We start from the raw sequence: 20,793 nt of genomic DNA on the forward strand, positions 1-20,793 counted from the left end.
AATGGCAACGCACAATGACATACTAAAGGACACAATGAAGTTCTTTCGTGCAATGGATATCATGTTTTCCAGCGATATTGAGGAAGGGGTGGTGCGCAGACAGCTAATGGCTTGTAAGCAGGGGAGTCGATCTGTCCGTGAATATTGGACTGAGTTTACCATGCTGATTCACAGACTGAGTTGGGATTTATCGGCGGCACCCGTTCAAATGCTATTTGAAGAAGGTCTTTCTTCGGGGGTGAAAGACGAGCTGGCACGGAGCCCCAGGGCGGAGTCTATGGATCAGCTGACCAAATCTGCGCTGACCATAGGAGCGCGGCAGGAGGCAAGAGCCTTGGAGAGGCGGGAAGGGAGAGGGGAACGTTGGAAGGAGTTCCGCATTCCAGACATTCCTGAGCCAGCTTTCCCGCCGGCAGAGCCGATGGAAATCGGAACAGCGCGCGCGCGCGCATTTTCAAAAACCAGCGAGGGAGCTAAGAAGGAGGGAAAGGGCCCCCGGAAATGCTATCTCTGCCAACAGCCAGGCCACTTTGCCAGAGTCTGCCCCCAGAGGAAGGAATGGCAAGGGATGGTGGGAGCTGTTGAGGGGGGAGAAGAAGGGGGAGCGGAGCAGGTAAAAGCCAACGCCTGGTTGCCACAATTGGGGCACTGCAGCCAGGCCAAAGAGCAGTGAAAGTGCCCGTGCCAGAAGCTCCTCGACCTGCTCTAGTGATTGAAGTGTCGCTAGAGCTGCAGAATGGGCACCCCCTAAAAATAAAGGCGCTATTGGACTCAGGCAGCTCCTGCAATTTTATGAGCAAGGAGTTTGTTGCTGAACACCAGATACAGACCATCCCTTTAAGCAACCCCCTGCAGGTGACCACGATTGATGGCAGGGAGTTGTTGGGAGGAGGAGTCCGCTTGCAGACTGTCCCAATGATAATGAGGGTGGCAAGGCACACAGAACTGATAGCGTTTAATGTGGCCACCCTGGGAGGCGCTCCCATTATTTTGGGAATGAGCTGGCTAGCTCTACATGATCCGCTGGTTGGCTGGCATCAAAGAGTGGTGTCCTTTGGTTCAGCACATTGCCTAGAACACTGCAAAGGGGAGAAGGGTTCAGTAGGGGCCCAAGCCACCCTAGCAGGGACTGAAGTAATGGGAAAGGTGAAGGTACCACCACAGTATGCAGATCTCAGCGACGTGTTCAGCGAGAAGGAAGCTGACCAACTACCACCTCATAGACCCTTTGATTGTCAGATCAATTTACTCCCTGGAGCACAGCTTCCCGTGGGCAAGTTGTATGCCATGTCAGACAGGGAAATGCAGGAGTTGCGAGGGTTCATTGACAAGAACCTGAAGAGAGGCTTCATCAGAGAGTCCAAAGCAGCAGGGGGGAGCCCAGTGTTCTTTGTGGACAAAAAAAATGCGGACAAGCCGAGACTTGTATGTGATTTTAGGCGGCTGAATGCAGTGACTGAACCGGTGGCGTTCCCTATGCCCAGAATTGATGATATTTTGACCATGGTGAGGAAGGGAAAGATTTTCACAAAGCTGGATCTAAGGGGGGCGTACAACCTGATACGCATAAGGAAAGGGGATGAATGGAAAACCACCATGTTTACCCCTTTGGGGGCGTTTGAATACCTCGTTATGCCATTTGGATTACAAGCAGGCTCCGCGTGTTTTCAATCTTTTATGAACCACGTGCTGGGCCCTTTGCTCTACAAGAATTGCGTTGCCTTTCTAGATGATGTGTTGGTGTATTCTGAGAATGAGGAGCAACATGTGAGAGACGTCAGAGAAGTGTTGAGCAGACTGCAAGCCAACAGGCTGTGGGTCAAACTGGAGAAGTGTCGGTTCCATACCAAGGAGGTGGAATTCCTGGGGTACCGCCTGTCAGACAAGGGATTGGCCATGGATCCCGGCAAGGTACAGGCAGTGCTGGAATGGAAAACACCCAAAACCAAGAAGGATGTGCAGAGGTTCCTAGGGTTTGGAAACTTTTATCGTAAGTTCATCCGCAACTTCGCCCATCTGACGGCGCCTATCACTGACTGTCTCAGCAGTAAGAAGAAGTTTGTATGGACGGCGGAGGCGGGGCGAGCGTTTGAGGAACTGAAAAGGGCCTTCGCCTCTGAAGAACAACTTCTGCATGTGGATTTACGAAAGAAGCTAAGGGTTGAAACAGACGCATCTGACAGAGCCATAGGGGCGGTGCTTCTTCTGCAGCCGGGGAAGGAGGAGTCGGAGTGGCGTCCGTGTGCCTTCTTCTCGCGGAAGCTGAACAAATCCGAGAGGAACTACACGGTGTACGACCGAGAACTGCTTGCTATTCATGAGGCGTTCCGGAGATGGAGGCATCTGCTAGTTGGTGCACAACATAAAGTGCAAGTGTGCACGGACCATAAAAATCTAGAGTACTGGAGAACGGCGCGAGTGCTCAACCAAAGGCAGTTGAGATGGGCCCAAGAGTTCTCCAAATTTAACTTTGAGATTTGTTATGTGCCAGGCCCAGAGAATGTTAGGGCGGACGCTCTCTCACGCAAGCCTGAATATTTGGAGGGGGAGGGAGCACCCGAAGAAACCCATATCATTCCAGAGGACCGCTGGGTGTGTGGGGCGACTTTGGTGGGGCAAAGGGAATTGGTAGAGGGTACGGTGCAGGATGCATACGCCCAGGGGAAACTCAGGGATCTCAGAGGGGAAGAAGACAAACCCGGTGGTTTTGAGGAGAGAAATGGGGCATTGTATTATAAGGGAGCGTTATATATACCTGAAGGGGAATTGAGGGAGAAAGTACTCAAGCAGCTGCACGATAGCCCCACAGCAGGGCACTTTGGGCAACACAAAACCATGTGGCTGGTTACCAGGGAATTTTGGTGGCCCAAGGTCAGGGAAGATGTGCGGGAGTATGTGAGAGGGTGTGAACAATGCCAAAGAGCCAAGGGGGAGAGGCAGGCGCCGGCTGGTTTATTAGAACCACTGCCCACACCTGAGAGACCGTGGGAAGCAGTGGCAATAGATTTCATGACTGATCTGCCAAGGTCTAGAGGGAAAACAGCCATCATGGTTGTAGTAGACCTGTTAACTAAAATGGCCCACTTCATAGCCTGCTCACATGCGGTTACAGCAGAAGAAACCGCCAAATTGTTTGTAGAGAATGTGTTTAGGTTGCATGGCGCCCCCTTGAGGGTGGTTTCAGACCGAGGGAAACAATTTACTTCCAGGTTCTGGAGGAAGCTCATGAGCTTACTGCATGTAGAGGTTAATTTCTCGACGGCCCGTCATCCTGAAACCAACGGGCAGGCGGAAAGAGCAAATGGGGTTCTCCAACAATATTTGAGGTGTTATGTTAATGACAGAGAGAATGATTGGGTGGAGAAGCTGGCGTTGGCAGAATTTGCCTACAACAATGCAGAGAACGTGTCCACGGGGATGAGCCCCTTTTTGGCTAATCACGGGTGCCATCCCAGAGCCTTCCCAGGGGGGGAGGGGGAGAACTGGAGCGTTCCAGCTGCAGAACAGTTCGTGGAAGAAATGGAAGCGATCCATCGCCAGCTCCAACTCAACTTAAACAGGGCTAAGGAGGAATATAAGAGGCAAGCAGACAAAAACAGAAGGGAAGGTGAAAGCATCAGGGTGGGGGACCAGGTGTGGCTGTCAACCCAAGGGTTGCCATTCAAAGGAGGTTGTAAGAAATTAAGACCCAAAAGGCTGGGTCCGTTTGAAGTCATACAGCAGGTCAATCCAGTGGCTTTCAGGCTCCGGTTACCGAACCACATGAAGCTGCACCCAGTTTTTCACAGGTCGTTGCTGTCACCGTATAGAGGAGACAGTGAGGGGAGGGTCACTAGGGGACCAGCAATGGAGGAGAAGGAACACAGCTACCATGTAGCGGAGATCCTCGATTCCAGGTGGAAGGGAGATCAAGTAGAGTATTTGGTAATGTGGGAAGGGGAACCGGAGTCGGAAAACACCTGGGTTAGGGCAGAGGATGTCAATGACGAGGTTTTAATAGAGACTTTTCATCAGAGGTTCCCACGTAAACCTCAGCCTGTAGCGAGGTTCCGAAGGGAATACTTTGCCACCACCGACGAGGAAGAGGAGTTGGAGGGGTTCCCAGATTCTGAAGAGGAGGAGGATTCAGCTGGCCAGGACGACGATCGATGGAGAGAATTGTTCGAGACGTCAGAAGATGAGGAAGATTCGTTTCGGGGTTTTAGCCCTTCACCTCCCAGGGGGGAGGAATTGGGAGGGGGTGAGGGGGGCCCTGGAGGGGAGGTGGATGTCAGGGAACTGCCATCAGAGCATCAGGTGGTGGAGGGACTCAGGCAGGATGAAAGAGACTCAACTGCTGAAGCAGGGACCAGCAGGGGGAGGAGTGGGTCTCTGAGGGAATGCGAGCAGGAGGGAGGGCTCAGGGAGGCTTCCAGCGAAAACAGTGGGGAGGTATCGGAGTCTCCCATAGGGAGACCCATACCTCGCAGGAAACTGTCACGCCGTGAGTCCAGGAGACGCGTTTCCGTTAAGGAACTTCTTTGTTGGAAACGCTTCCGCAGACAGCCACTGTCGGACTCTACTAGTGACTAGAGCAGACATGTCTGAGGAGCTCCGTCACACACGGAGGTTTGTGGGGGCGCACAAACTCTGAGGGAGCACGTTTTCACGCACAAGCAGCTAATCAAACCCTCACAATCACCTACAGATCAGTAATAGGCATTGCCTCAGTGGCAAGAAGTAGAAGTCACTCTCCTCTTGTGTTAAAAAAAGCCTCTGGGAACAATCATGCAACATGCAATTAGCTATATCCCCACGTAGGATGGCAACAAAGATGCCATTAGCTCATTACCATAACACTACTAATTGTATAAATTAATCATTCATAATAGGAGGCTAGGATGGATTAAGAGCTTAAAACAGAAGGCGGGCTGCTGGGGTGGTTCATTTCCCAATGGCCTGTTCTCAATCTCTAACAGAAAACACTTTGAGGGAATCTCCTTTCCTGCAGGAAGGCAGGGGAGCTTAACATTAAAAAAGAGCTCTTTCACTGTGTTGCACTGGCTTTCTTTCCACCTCAGCATAATTCCCCTTGCTGGGTCCCAATTTGAGGCGGGGGGGGGGGGAGCACATTGCTTGCACAGCCAATGCCTTTAGAGCGTCACAAAGTAACCACAGCTCTTTAGAAACTGTGCAACAACAAAGCCCAATGGACAGCACTAAGAAAATTCTCACTGCAGCACAGAAAAGTGCTGCTATTGTTCCTGCCGAGGGGCCCAAGGAGATTTATTGATACACAGGGAGGGAGGTCCAGATACGAGTCAGGAGAGGAATTAAGGTAGAAATTTGCTGGGCTGGGGTATTTATTTTCATGCTAGGGATAATACTGCTTGCAAATGGGGGTGCTCTTCTTTCTCTAAAGAGAAACTCCTTTTTCATAAGAGCAACAGATTTCTTCTTTCAAAAGCTCAAAAGTATTTCCCCTTCAAAGTGCACACAAAACACACGACTACCTTCAGAGTGCACATGTGTGGGTTTGCCCTCAGAGCTGGAGAGATCTCTCCAAACCCAACTTTCCAGGCTTCCAGCCTTACATTTGTGGGCCTTTGCTTCCCCCTTGACTGAAAAGCCCAGGATTAAGGCAGCCTCTGCAGTTTTCATCTAAGGCTGTCAAGTTTTTGTCCTGCTGTCATCGCCTCCTTTATGTAAGTACTCAAGATCTTGGTTTTATTTGCATCCAAAGCAGCCTAGAGGAGGTAGGCAACCTAAGGCCTGGGGGCGGATGCGGCTCAATCGCCTTCTCAATCTGGCCTGTGGACGGTCTGGGAATCAGCGTGTTTTAACATGAGTAGAACGTGTGTTTTTATTTAAAATGCATCTCTGGGTTATTTGTGGGGTATAGGCATATAGTCTGGCACACCACATGGTCTGAGGGACGGTGAACTGGCCCATGGCTGAAAAATGTTGCTGACCCCTGGCCTAGAGTCTCCTTATGCAGCCTAGAGCCCACATAAACAGGTTGAGTGAGCCTTCTCTGCCCCAGTTAGAAGAGGGAAGATAACCCACATGGGGTTATTTCAGCAGCGCTCTGTGCAATGCCAAAATTTGGTGCCCCCCACCTCTTGCACTCCATTCCTAATAACAGCTGTGGTATCCCTTTGGGCTCTGTGCTCAGTGCAACCAAACTGATTGTGCTCCCCTAAATCTGCTACTGGCTGCAGTTCCAAAACATCTGGGGACTCAAGGTTGAAGAACACTGCATTACAGTATTCTGAGTACAGGCAACAACCGTTTTGCATGCGTTCAAAGCATGTGCGGTTGTGCATGTGTGCATTGCCACAACCCAGAAGTGGCTGGAAAAGGGGGTGAGGCAGGGGTCATAATGGGGCAAGGCAGGCATACACATGCTCTGCCAGTGTGTGCAGGTGTCAGGAACACAACCCCCACTCAAAACATTCAATGCCTGTGAAAGAGTTTCAGAAGAACAAGTAATCTACTTTTATTATTGTCAAGAACACTGCTGATGACATGAGCCTGATGTTCTAAAATCATTAAATCATCAGTGCATTATAGCCACATATGTATGTGCTACACTGTCCAATTGGTTTAATTATGGATTTAATCATAGAATTGTAGAGCTGGAAGGGACCCTAAGGATCATCTAGTCCAACTCCCTGCAATGCAGCTGTTCCATACGAGGATCGAACCTGCAAACTTGGCATTATCAGCACCATGCTCTAACCAACTGAGCAATCCAGGTGGTGTATGACTGTATATACTCAGAGCATAACCTACTACAATGCAGAAAGGGAAATCAGGCCTTTTGGTTGGGTCTGTTTGCCATGCAACTTATTAATGAGGAACAGAGGATTCTGGAGTGCATTTTCAGTTCATGCTGCGTGCTGCTCACCATACCAGAATCTGTGTGGGAGCACATATTCCTTGGTTGGGTGTTTGGGTAACATCACTGACTTTGGAGGATATGTCAGACTGCCTCCATAGCAACATGGATGCTTCAAGTTTCAGACCGAGATTCAAGAATTTACACACCAGCAGAGAAGCAATCCCAAGTATTTAATACACAATTATGCATATTCACCATTTTCATCCGGGTGCAGCATTCATGATTAGGAACAAGCTTCTTAGTGGAAAAATAAAACGGGAACTTTACCTTGTTTGATAACTGAGAACTAGAAGGTTTTGTGACAGAGATGGAAGTAGATATATGAGGAAAGCAAAGCAGACCGGGACATGGGAACTCACTCTGACACACAGACATCGTTTTTAGACCTATACGACAGCTTTATAAATTAAAGCTTCTAAACTGGCATTTGCTATCATGTCTAAAGGTTTGTGGAAATGAGGTGTCTAATCAGGAAAAAAGATAAATGCACTGAGAAATGTAGAGATGAAACTCAGGGATAAAAACTGCCTCCAATAAGACAGGGGTATCAAGCATCCGCCTTTGATGCTTTCAGACAAAGCTTGAACAAATAACACTTTTGCCAAGGGAAGTAGTGGTTAGAGTCACACTTTCATGAGTTCAACCATGGTTTGGTGACACTTGATTTCTGGTGCACTGTACCTTCCTTTCCCTTATGGCCTCCCCCCACCCCTTCTCAAAATTTTGATGACCAATTCACGGCCTCATGCATAAACACTAGTTTCCACCACAATGTAACATGCAAATAAACCTAAAATAACTTTCAACGCTGCTGAATATCATGTGTGAATCTCTGCTGCCATAATTACTCTTCAACAAAATGGACACTAATGAGGCATGAAAAACTGGAACATACAGAAACCAGTACAGGAACATTTCAGTCTCCATGGAGACTCCATCCAGCTTAGAAATCACTAAATTTCACAGTTTGTGTGTGCTTCTCAGATTGCAATTGGTGCACTATAAAGTAAAAACATGTTTGTTCCTCAGAGTCTAAACACAGAGGAAAGGGTTGCCCTCTCAAAATATTGCCATTTTATTATAAATTACATTACATTAATAATAATACATTAAAGTTACGGATGGAAGAAGAATCTGTTTTACATGAAATCAAGAATCTGTTTTACATGAAATCAAGTTTTGCCTGGATTAAATTACCCCTTGTATGAATCACCCACTTATGAAAGAGCTGCTCACTTATTGTCATACAGGCACACATATATGCACTATGTATATTAGAAGTATAATACATATGAAAAAATCATGCCCTACATGGTTGTATATTTCTGCAGGATAATTTTGTAAGTATTAATACGTGTTTGTATAGAGTTCATATGTATTGTTATATGCAGCTGTTTACTTTAGGGGTATAATAAAAAATCCAATTCTTGTGCAGATCAAAGAGAAAAATGATAATTACAGGGGGAATTGCTAAGGATAAGTTCAACATGGAAATTTTCAGAAAACCGCATCCCTGCAAAAATTCTAAGTATCAATTCTTCTGCAACCATTCTGGCTACGTTGTACCCATCCTCCAATGATCAGGATACTTTTCCAGTTATCTTTTGACTTCTTGTTATGTTTGATTGTTTGGACTGAAATTTACAAGTATCTTGTAATGATACGTTGTTTAATTGCCTGTTTTTATTATATTTGTTCTTAGTCTTGGTCTTAGTTGTAGTTTTATTTTTACAAAAAGCACTGCAAGCTTCCTGACACACGTCTTTAATACACAAGCTGGGAAATACAAAAGCTAAACAAATGAGTTTCTTGGGTCCCATTGAATTTTCTATTTGCAGTAATGACCACTGAAACCAATGCTATTTACAAATACACAACTGTACAATTACTGGTGAGCACGCACACCCCCTTCTCCATAGCTCAAACACACAAAAAGCTATATTCTATTACCAAAATTGCACAATTGCTCTATTGTATGATGATACACAAGCTGTTGGGACTTTGTAAAGGAAAAAAAAATCTTCTGAAGTAAAATAGGACTAATCCAGCCTAAGTAGTTTGAGAAATCTTTGGGGTCCTATATGTAAACTGTAACATAAATTGAATGTACAAACTGGGTTTGATAAGAGCCATTACAGCAATTTCTGGCAGAAGTCAATAAACTGCAACATGCATCTTACAGGGGGAAGGGGGCTTTGGGCATGCTCAGCAAATCACAGTTAATAATTCCTTAATCCTGTGCAACAATTATTAATCACTTAACAAGAGATTCAGCCGCTCCCCTGGCTTTGACCAAATATTAGGAATGCTCCACGTTACATAAATTTGTGAAATGTCTGTAATGCTGTATATTTCAAGTGGAAAGAGGCACACACCCTTTTTGTTTACCGTTATCTATCTGTACATACACACGCTGTGGAAATTCAGGATCATTCACTGATTCCTTTGGCATGAATACACAGTGTACCCATGGTATGACTCTAACACACTGAGAGGTACACAGGAGATACACACACCTATAAACTGTGTATGCCAGGGAAATGCATGAAGTGTGGAGCAGTCTTTTGCCACAGCAAATTCAAAATCACTTCCAGTGTACAGAAATAGCCCAGACACACACGTGCACACACACTCTCTCTCTCAAAAACATCCTAGCAAGAACAATCACACACACCATGCTATTTACCTTGATCATAAAAGGATAAGAGAGACTATAATGTTGGGTATAAAACTAACACACCAAGAGAAATCCGCATTAAATATTTTCAGATGTGAACATATTTCCACTTAGGTTAAGAGAGATGGTTAAAATGCACTCGTTCTTTAAATTAGAGTAAACATCTGTTAACTAGTTGTTCCCCCCCCCCCATAATCTTCAGCATAGTGACGTGGTTACCTAGTTGTGAACAAACTGTCTGACAATAATCAATAGCAACAAAAATTAAGCTAGTTCACTATAACAGAATTAAAAAGTAGCAAACGCCACCATCGCTAATAACAAATGCCAAAACCTAAAGTCCTCTTACCAGCTTACATATCCCCTCTCCAGAGCAAAGAGAATAATTTTACACTGTTTCTGAAAGATACTCAGGCTAGGGCTTGGGGAGATCTCCAAAGGAAGGAAGACAAGCTGTGGATCTGGCACAGAGATGGTTGTTGGAAGCCGAGCACCCAGAGACACAATTCCATCTAAGATCCTATCACACATCTTAGAGAAATTGTTTTACTTCTGCTTCTAAGGAAGTAGCCCTAAGGCAGGGGTCAGCAACCTTTTTCAGCCGTGGGCCGGTCCACTGTCCCTCAGAAGATGTGGCGGGCCGGACTATATTTTGAAAAAGAAAGAAAAAACAACGAATTCCTGTGCCCCACAAATAACCCACAGATGAATTTTAAATAAAAGGACACATTCTACTCATGTAAAAACACACTGATTCCCGGACCGTCTGCAGGCCGGATTGAGAAGGCGATTGGGCCGCATTTGGCCCTGGGCCTTAGGTTGCCTCCTCCTGCCCTAAGGAAATGTAATTTCCTCCCAGAGTCATTGCTGTAGGCCTGCCTCTCCTCCCTCTGCTGCAGAATCCTTTCTGCTTCTAGATTTAAATGGAAAGGGGAGGCATGTCGAAGCTCACAGGGATGGAGTTAGGTAGAAGGAGGATTAGCTCAGAAATAAGGCAAGCTATTTTCTGGGGAATAGCTTGGTTTATTTCTGAGAGGATGCAATGCAAGCAGCAGTGGTGGGGAAAGCAGGGAAAGAGGCTCACTGGTACTTCATAGTTAAGAATGCCAGATTTTCCCACATAAAGAACTCCCTGCAGGTAGAAAGCTAACACACTGGGATAGAGGTATTGGATTACCATACCTTTTCTCGGACATGCAAGCTTTCTATATATGGGGAAGCAAGTGATGGTTTTGTGTTAAGGAAACATTTGAACATGTCATCTCCCACATGGATTCTGAGTGGCAGCACGATTTCAGGAGGAATGCCCATGTGCTTCCTTAACACTTGAGTAAGCTTCAAGTAATCCTGAGAGAAGGTGACAAAGCATAAGGTAGGATCCTTTGGCACCCGGATTACAGAAGCAGCTGGGGTCAGATTAGGTGCGAGAGCAGGCCAGACATACTTTTGCTTAAACTTGGCCCTGCCCACCTGACAAAGTGGTCCACCGACAGTGGGGGAACTGCTGGCCAGATCCAGTTCCCCACTCCCTGGGAAAGGATGGAAATATTAAGCCAATTCCTGTTTTCCCATTTCCCATCTAGGCAGCAAATACTTGGAACTGGGTGACAAAGCATTCAAACCTCCGCAACCTGTCATACTGGAGAGAGTTTGGGTTAGGCTCTGCCTGGCTATGTTGTTGTTGTTGCTGTTGCTGCTGCTGCTGGAGGAGAAGAAATTCTGGTGAAGAGGAAGGCACCCATCCAAACGGTGGGTGGAAACTACTGCCGATGGTATCCCTGCTGGCAGCAGCCAGTGGACAGACCTGGAACTGGGTGTTATGGGGTTGGCATAGGTTCCACTGGATCCTTCTGTTATGATTTGGGCCCCTTGACTGTAGCAGCCTGGGAGTTGGTGTGGCAAAGAGACATTCCCCCCTCCTTGCAACCAGCCTTGAAGCAGGGCTGTGGGTGTGGACCCACCACTTCACTGAACCATCCTTCTGCTGGTCAGGGGTTTGGATTGTTCTCTGAATGGCAAATTCCAAAGTTCACCACCACTCCAGGGGCACATTTTGAACCAAACCTAACCTCCACCAGTGAGTTTGATTGATGTCCTCACACCCCCCACCACTGCAGTCTTCTGCTGAAATGAGGACCTCGCAGAGCACTTGAGCTCCACCTTCTGCCCAGGCCATCAAAAGTCTTGCTCAGTCTCCTTGCAGTTTGTGAATTGAGATTGGCTTTTGCAGACATGTTGTCAGAGCTGCCCGAGGTCCCAGCTCACAAAGGACCAACGCCACTTCATTGTTATATACAAAAGTCTTTATTGAAGTTCAGTTTGTCTTTCACATCAGCAGCGTGCAGCTCTACGTCTGAAACTCTAGACCGCCGAAGCTCCGTCTGAATCTCCTCCCCCCTTACACCAATTTAAGACTCTAGCCTTGCTCCACCTTTTCCGCTGCTCTTTCCGCCTCTGGCTCCGCCTGTCAGCTGGGGTCTCGCCCTTCCTAGACTCTTCTGACGCTGAATCCCCTGACTCTTCTCCCTGCCTCCGGCGGGCTTTAGGACCTGGTTCCCAATCTGGGTTTTCTGCTGTCCCGCGTGCCTGTACATTTGAACTTGGCGCGCACGCCCAGCCGGCAACCTTCCTCCTGACCGTTACACTGCTCCTGTCACTGCTTCCCCCTTCGGGGGGGCTAGCTGGACCCGACCTCCCTTCCGTTCCCTCACTCTCCGATGGAGGCATGGTCAGCCCTGACTCATCTTCTCTCCCGGCTGGAGGAGACGCTGGCCCTGCCCCATGGGACTCTTCCCCCCACTACGCTCTGGTGGGGAAGCTGGTCCTGATTTCCAGCTGCTGCTTTGGGAGTCCCCGCTGGCCCCTTGTTTCTGGTGTGTCCCCCCCGGGACCCCCCTTGCACTGACCATGGGTGCCTCCTTCTGGGAATCTTCTGATTCGCTGGAGAAGCTCATGGAATCTCTCGGGTCACTGTCGTATTCCCCTACGCTGCCCTCAGATTCTTCCCCTTCGCTTTCCATTTCCTCTCTCCCCTGTACCTCTGCTCCTGAGCCCCTGACACATGTTTTCAAACTTATCTATGCAGCAATACAGGTTTGAAACAGGGATTAAGAGGAGAAAGATGAAATGGAGCAACATAGGATGCTGGACTCTATGCCAGATGCAAAGCTCCGTGCTTCTATAATGCAAATGTTGATGTGCCAAAAAGCACATGGTATTGACATCTAGTGGGCAGGGGGAGTGTCTGGGGAGACAGCAGCTAAGGCACAGGAGAATTAAACTCCCCTCACCCAAATATCCCTTTTTATTTTAAAAATAGACCCCGTGCACTGCTTTGTAGATGAATAGAGCAGGCACATGAACAACAAACTTAACTACACCATCACATATCATTTGACCTTATGTCTCATCTGGAGCTATTTCAATTGTACCAGGCAATACTCTGGCAGCTGACATTGTATGTAATAGCTAGACTGATTTAGGCTAGCCTTTTCTGTGCACCCATCACAATTCCCTCTGTTCCTCTTTTATCTAATCTCTCACCTGTTTCATAAGAACATTTCTCTATTGTGCTTCTCTAGTGGATGCCTTTGATGTGCTGCTGTCTTCAAGAACCACATGCCTTTTCTTACTTCTGCTTTTTCAGAAAGATTAGATCAAAACCTTACCTAATTCCTTAGTCCTGACTGTGCATCTAGATTTACTTCCCTGTCTGTCTGAAATGAGTTCAGTGCATCAAGGTGTGCAGATATGAAACAGCCAAGTCTAGGACACAGCATCCTTTGCTTTGCCTCACAAGCCCTCCAATGCCCACTCCCCACATCTGAAACAAGAGACTGTCACAACTTTGGCCCTACTCATCTCTTTGCCTGAGTGTGGTTAGTTCCAGACATGCTCTGGAAATAATCCATACGACATGAATGTCTGTGCAGGGAGGCAGGTGGCAGAGAAACATATTGACTGCTTCATTGTTTACAGAATGCAGGGATAGTGAAAGAAAGCATCTGCTGCCCTCTGGCCCCTGTAGAAGCCAAGAAGATAAGACAGTTGTGAACACCAGTTTCTCCCACTCACTTGTAGAAATCTAGAAAATAAATTTAACTGTATTGCTAAGCAATAATCTCTCTCTCTGTGTGTGTGTGTGTGTGTGTGTGTGTTAGAGAGTCAGAGAGTCCATGTGTGCGTACACAAAGAGCCATTGCTAGATACTGAAAAGTCTCAGAGTACAGGCCCATGACACAAATATAAGGTGGGGGTGGGGGGTGGAAATGCATGTTCTAACTTATATGTATAGATGCAGATTTAGGTCTCTTGAACAAATTAATTTGGGGTGTCTGTGGCTGGGGGTCACAGCACTCTGTGTCATGCCCAGGAACCTTGTAAGCAATTTTTTAAAGAAGGTGGTGGGAAAGAAAATCTGGGGCCCAGTGCAAAAGACCTGGAGTTTGGGGTCCCTAGACTGTGCCCCCAAACAACATGTGCACCTCTCTACAAACACAGGTGCAACAAGATAGGTGCAACAAGAAAGAGGCACTCATCCCTGCTGAGGTTTGGAGCAACCAGTGCTGTTTGGGATTATGCCACCTAATTCTGCAAGTCTGTGTTCTGCTTCTAGGAGTAGCAAAGTAGCAAAGCTCAGCAAGAGGACTGGCATAATCCTTGTGTGGCTTGTGAGGGCAAGACACACCAAATGAGCATTCATGATATGTGACAAGTCCACCATCTAGAAATACCCCTAAGATCTGGATTGGGTTTCATATTTCTGGGACGAGGTGCACATACCCCCTATCTGAGACTCAAAGGTGCTCAGGATCACATGGAGGGCTTGAGCAAATTCCTTTCTATTGGCTTTAGCTTTCCAATTCAGGGCTCAGTGACTTCTGAAAGTAGCACCCTCAGACTATTCCCAAATATGTGAGTGATGCAGCCATTCACTACCAAGCCAAATTTTACTCTTTGTATGCTCAGAATCATTCATAGTACTGGGGTCTCAAAACAGTTAGACATTCCAAAAGTAGATGTCTAATGCAGATAATGAGATATTGCAAGGAACTGGTACAAATGATAAGGCTTCTAGTGCATTTGTTCTTTCCAATATCCAATGTAGATGTTATACTTCGGTAAGAACAGCTTCACAGTGCCCCCAGAGCAAAGCCTGTAGGGTTGGAACAAGTGGAGGATGCAACAGACATGACAAGGGGGGGGGGGGGAATGCCACCTTAAAAAGGAATCTTGATTGGAATTTTTAGATGAGTATCTACAGTTCTGCAAAGCCTAATTGCTTGCAGGATTGAAATCCAGGCACTTTCATCGACAGCAGCCACCAGGCAGTTTTCTGTTTCTCATTTCCCTTTGCAAAAAAGGGCACTGCGCATTAATAAGGGGATAAGGGACAGATTCAATAGGCAGATTGCACAAACAGATTCCAATTTCCTGAGGTGGGGGGAACCAGAAGAGCACTTCCATCATTTGTTTTTCTTTTTACTACATAGATACTAGATGAAAAATGGGGTCAAGTACATGGTATTGGGTGCCCAACACACTTAATAAAGAATCTATAATGGTTTGGTTCACACATCACACAAATCAAGCCATCCTACGCCAAACACTAGTACAAATGTGCAAGAGTGTGGTTCCTTGGAGAGGTGATTGCAGTTGATTTGCTACTTCTCTGGCCTTCCTGTTGTGATGTTACTGTGATCTAAGCCATGGTTTAACTTAGAATGCTGCTGTTCCAGACAAACCACAAGCTGTGACCAAGGTTTGCTCTTTATAGCTCAAGGTTTGTCTGGAGGGGGCAAACTGAGAGCATCTGTTCAGACAACCCAATAAACCATGGCTTAGCTCAGTGGTAGGCAACCTAAGGCCCATGGACCGGATGCGGCCCAATTTCCTTCTCAATCCAGCCCGCGGACGGTCTGGGAATCAGCATGTTTTTACATGAGTAGAATGTGTCCTTTTGTTTTAAATTCATCTCTGGGTTATTTGTGGGGTATAGGAATTCGTTCATTCCCCCCCCCCCAAAAAAAATATAGTCTGGCCCACCACATGGTCTGAGGGACGGTGGACCGGCCTATGGCTGAAAAAGGTCGCTGACCCCTGGCTTAGCTCATGGCAGCATATCAGGAAGGCAGCCAAGGATGAAGCAAAACATCCATTATCTCCTCTCTGGAGACATGCACACTTGCACTAAGTAAGATTTGGCTTAGTGTGATCTAGGCCACATTGTCTTCATTCCTCTGGGTCTTGCTTTTTGGGTCTGACTTCCTGGCTTCACTTCTGACTTGTCCCTATAACTCAATTTTGGCACTGTGAAAGAAAGCCAGGCTAGCAGGACTACTTTTAAGGGACTCTCAATAGGAATTTTTTTGAAAGTACTGAAGGAGACAAGGGGAAGATTTCTCCCTACAATTCTTCACATAACTCAAGCAACTGTTCTTATGAACAATGTTATTACAGTACTGCACCTGGAAGGTATCAAGAATAACTTTGACCATGATAGGGATATTTTGCTCCACTGAGAGCTTTGTGAACTTCAGGAAGTCCTGCCTTTTAGCTGACCAAAGTCTGATGTGTGTAACAAAGCCAGAAGGAAAATGTGCTTTTCCATAGTGTCCTGCATGCTACGATATCTGTTTCCAGGAAGGCAAAATGGCATTGAAGATGACAAAAATGAGATATTTTTTTATCAAACTGCAAGCACGGGTTTTACAGCTAAAGCTATGAAGTACACCTCCAAAGTTAGATTATAAATTAAACTCAATGGAACAACCAAAGTTTTTCTTTCATCAGGGATACATAATGTTTTGCCATTTGGAGTTTTTCAAAAGAGAAAGGGAAAGGGTAGGCCACAAGGAAAAAAAGAATTTGAAGGACACAACACTGCCCTAAGACTGGCAAGGTCAGCGTTTGACTTCTATCTCTATTCTGAAGCTCCACTTGAAACTTCAAGCAAATTCATATGCCTCAGGGCCTTGTTTTTATTCTGTGGGCAGTAATTTTCCTTTGTGGTTTAGAGTGGATGAGCTGCCTTGCATGAGGGACCTTGGAGCTAGCTGCTAGAGGGTGCTACCACAATACTTAAAACCAATCAAATTTGCATTGTGGCAGCTAAAATGTCAGAAACTGAAACAACCCAGATTCTAAAATAAGTTATAGCGGCACAAATGGTTGCCGTGTTCTAAATTGCTCATAAGAATGTGCAGCCACAGCTCTCTTAATATAAGGAAAGCACTGTAACTGGATGTAGCACAGTAGCCCCCAGGGTAAGTTTTCAATCTTGCCTGAATACATGTGCAAGAGCAAGACTGCCAGCTGATATATTATGCACTGTAGTCCAATTCTGAATTTATTCAGAAGAACAGGGACTCTCTCTTGGGACCTTTAACCCACACTATTTGCATCTCTACCCAATATATTGATCTGCCCCCCCCCCCAACTAGTGATAACTCCCCAGTTTGCCCTTCTCTTACTTTTGCTCACACAGATAGATTATACATGGAAAATGCCTCTTCTACAGTGCAGATTATCAGTGAGGGGCTGCAGGTTCAAATCCACATTCTTAAAGGCATCCCCCAAGAACAGTATCTTATGGAATTAACCACCCTGGGATATAAAAGTCTCTGGACTCACCTCACTTCAGCTTCTTTATTGCCACATTCAAGAGAAGAACTGCAGATTGAAATAAATTGGCAGAAAGTCCATAATTCCCAGGAAGACCTTTTGTACCCACACCAATAATAATATAGTTGGGGGGACGACCTTAAAGTTCATTTAGTCCAGTGGTACCCAAACTTCCCCCCTTCCAATGGCAACATGAAAATTGCTAAGCGTCTTGGCAGACCACTTAATGATTTGCCTGCCTGCTGTAGCAATTGTAATGTGCAGTAATAGATGCCACATGATTTAAATTGAATTTTTATTGCTTCTTTTATTTCTTATATTGTATTTTGTTGTTTTACAACCTGAATTCAAATTCCATTTTATTGCATTACAGCAAATAAAAGAAGCAATAAAAATTCAATTATAAATCAATATGAATATTTAATACAGACACATCATGGACCACCTGAATGAAGCTCATGGACACAGGTTGGGAAAAGCTAATCTAGTCCAACCCCTTGCTAATTCAAGAAACCTACTACTACTACTGCAGCGTATTTTTAAAAACAAATTATTAAATATTTTCTTGGGTTGCAGAAGTATGTGCATTTTCGGGTCGTAGAGTCTTTTCTACAGATCAGTTACATTCAATGTGAGACATCTGATGAGAAGACTAGGTGATCACCCAATAACCTCTAACAAGAGAGATTCCATGTCATGTAGCATTCACAGAAAAACACAGTAGCATCAACATTTCTGTCAGAATAGGAAGCAGGGTGACTCAGGAGTGGCCAACACAGTGCTGTGGTGCCCTTGTCCTGACACTGGCACCACTGGCATTTACTTGGATGGTACAAATGGAGAGTCAGGGTAGAACAGAAGTCTTGGCAAAGCCAAACTGGTGCTGCCACCATAGGACCAACCTCTCTGTTGGCCTGCCTCACTCCTCACTGTCCAGGTAAGCAGCCATGATGCTAGTGTCAGAAACCTGGAATTCTTTGATTGAGTAAACAGGGATGAACACCCCAAGATATCAGTTATGAGGGAACAACCTTTGCTATTTGATTGTGTCAATAAGCCTTGACTAACAACATTCCTCCAGCGTACTAACAAATCCCACCGGTTGTTTTTTTAACTTCTTTCCCTCAAGTTAGTCAGGTTCAAAGTGGATTCTTCCCCACAGACACTAAATGTAGCAGCTGTTCCTACTCATGGAAAATTTCAAAAATGCTGGTGCACTATGAATAGCCGACTAGTCAAAAGTTTAAGGACGTATAAAAGGCATTGGGAACGTCGTGCAATATGCACTCTTGTAAGAGGCACAAGCCAAGAGAAGGGTCAGAGCTTCATAGAATGCTTGCAGAAACTGAACACACACCTGCTCACTCCCTTCCCATTTCAGGACTTGCGATAAATGTACGAAAGGGATGGAATAGAATGGAGACAGTCTTTTAGGCAACCTGTGTAGCATAGCAACAGTAGGGAAAAAGGTGTTGCTTGCAACAGCACAGCTTGGCTCTTTACAGAATACTTTCATTTGAAGTGCTCGCTCCAAGATTATACGAAAGTGGAACCATCCCCATTTCTGAATGGCACCGCTTCCTCCACTAGATCTACTTCCAGCTGAAGGGAATGATGAATACAAATGAGAACAGAACATACTAATGTCCACTGGAGAAAATGCTTGCAGTCTAATATTACTATTAAAAAAAAACCCTTTGTGATGGAAGGAAGGTCACATTTGAACAGATTTCCTGTTCTGCCACCCATGGTTTTTTTCACTGTCCCTTTATAAGTCAGCTGCTAAAAATGCCTAGCAACTCCCCCAGCTTCCTTAATACCTTATATGCTTGTCTTCAACTTTATTAGAGATCATCATCCTTACAGTAACAATTTCCTCACCCCTAAAGCAACATGCCAATCAACTCCAACTCACTTGGCTGGAAGAAATTAAAAATTAAAAATCAATGCCAGAAGCCTGAAGTTTCAAGGTACTGTACTAGGTCTTCCCCTTCGCAATTAATGCCAGTATTGTGCTCATCCATCTGCAAAAGTCACTCTCCCTTTTGTTTTCTTAGAGAGAACAGTCAGTTTAAACACCCCTGGCACAAATTCTAGTCTGGCAAGGCAGGTGGTTCCAGTCTTATGCATTATCTCATCTTGCTTAGGGAATCTCTTAACTCTATGGAAGAAAACCATGTCAAATAAGTATTTTAAAGATAGTTGTTCCATGAACTCAGAAAAACAATGGAGATGCTGGAGGAATCCAAAATGTTGTATGAGCAAAAGATTGTGCTTAATCTTTTAGATTAACTCTTGCTTGGACATTACATCAGGTAGCAGAGAAAAACAGAAACCTCTGAAGGATAGGCTTGAAGAATCTCATACTGGATTTCCTTCCCTTCCCTCCTCCTCCTCCTCTCCTACAAAAGCCAAAGCTTGTACCTGACAGAAGTCCACCTCAAGGGGTCTGGAGGCCAGGATGATATGGTTTAAAAGATATGGGAGGCTTCCAGGTGAACACAAGACTCCCCAGGTTACATAATGTCCAACTTCACTATCTGAATGGTCTGCAGGCATCAAAGATTTCAGATAAACCAGCATGCGCCTAAAGATAAACACAGGGCATGGCCTGGGTTTTTAAACACACAAGATACAGGGATAAACTTGTGAATGCTCCAAACCGCAAGTGGACCCTGTACAGGATTGCATGCTCCCTAGAAAATAACTCCATGCACACAGAAAGCCAGCTATTAAGAGAGAAGGCTGGTCCTTGTATTACCTCAGTAACGGGCTAGCTTTCTGTGTGGAGGAATCTGTCACCAGTCCTCATGGAGGGAGAGCTCACAACTTCCTTCTGCCATGTGAAAACTTAGACCCAGGGAAGTCAGAGGTGAGGTTAACCTTCAAATCCCAGGGTCTGTTTGGGCTGCTGCCTTCTCCCCAAAACCGAGTCAGTTCCCCGAGTCTCCTCCGGGGTCTGAACTTTCTTCCCTTCGAGAGTCCCAACACACAGCCATCGACAATCGCACCCCTAAGAGGCGAGCAGCCGAGAAGGAGCGAGCTGGAGAGCTTAGCTCGAAGGGGGCCCGGAAAGAAAAGGCGCTTGTTCCTGGAGCCTCCTCCTCCTCCTCGCCCCACCTTTGCTCTGTTTACACTGTCGCGCCGCCGAACTGAAAGAGAGAAGCGCGCCACGCAGGGCACGAGCCGGCGAGGGCTTACCGGCTCCGAGGGGCTCCCCTTCGAGAAGCAGCCGAGCCCCACTTCCACGCGCCCGCGCGCCTCGCCCTTCTTCCACGCCCCGGCTGGGACTCCCGGGTCTTCCTCACCGGCCGGCCGAGAGCAGAAAGCAGAACTGGCGGCTTCTGGTTTCCAGCGACAACCTGAGGCAGGAGGAGGCGGAGCCAGGGCTAGGGAGCCACCAATCCGACTTCGCGCGGCGCTGGCTCCTCCCCCCGCCGCTCGGTGGCATCGGGCGTGGGGTGCTTTGGGGTGTTCTTTTTTTTTTGCTGAGGCTGCAGAGGGGGCGGGGCTGCCTCCCCCCCCGCTTTAGAGATGCCGCTCTGCGTTGTCAGCGGCAAAGCGGCGCGCAAGGCGGAAATTCAACAGGTGCTGTTTTTCGTGGAACCGT

The 20,793-nt window shown here is 46.4% G+C and overlaps 1 protein-coding gene across 2 annotated transcripts in view; it reads right to left on the bottom strand.

Moving 5' to 3' along the window:
• The window catches only part of CDK18 (cyclin dependent kinase 18), a 96,631-nt gene extending 76,106 nt beyond the window's left edge, over window positions 1-20,525 (bottom strand). For both annotated transcript variants that reach the window (XM_081193518.1, XM_081193517.1), the window contains exon 1: window positions 20,385-20,525. The gene's annotated coding sequence lies outside the window, so the exon portion shown is untranslated. The remainder of the gene's footprint in view (window positions 1-20,384) is intronic.
• Between the last annotated feature and the right edge of the window lie 268 nt (window positions 20,526-20,793).

This window comes from Podarcis bocagei (assembly GCF_964188305.1).
Source record: "Podarcis bocagei genome assembly, chromosome: 5".
Taxonomy (NCBI): domain Eukaryota; kingdom Metazoa; phylum Chordata; class Lepidosauria; order Squamata; family Lacertidae; genus Podarcis; species Podarcis bocagei.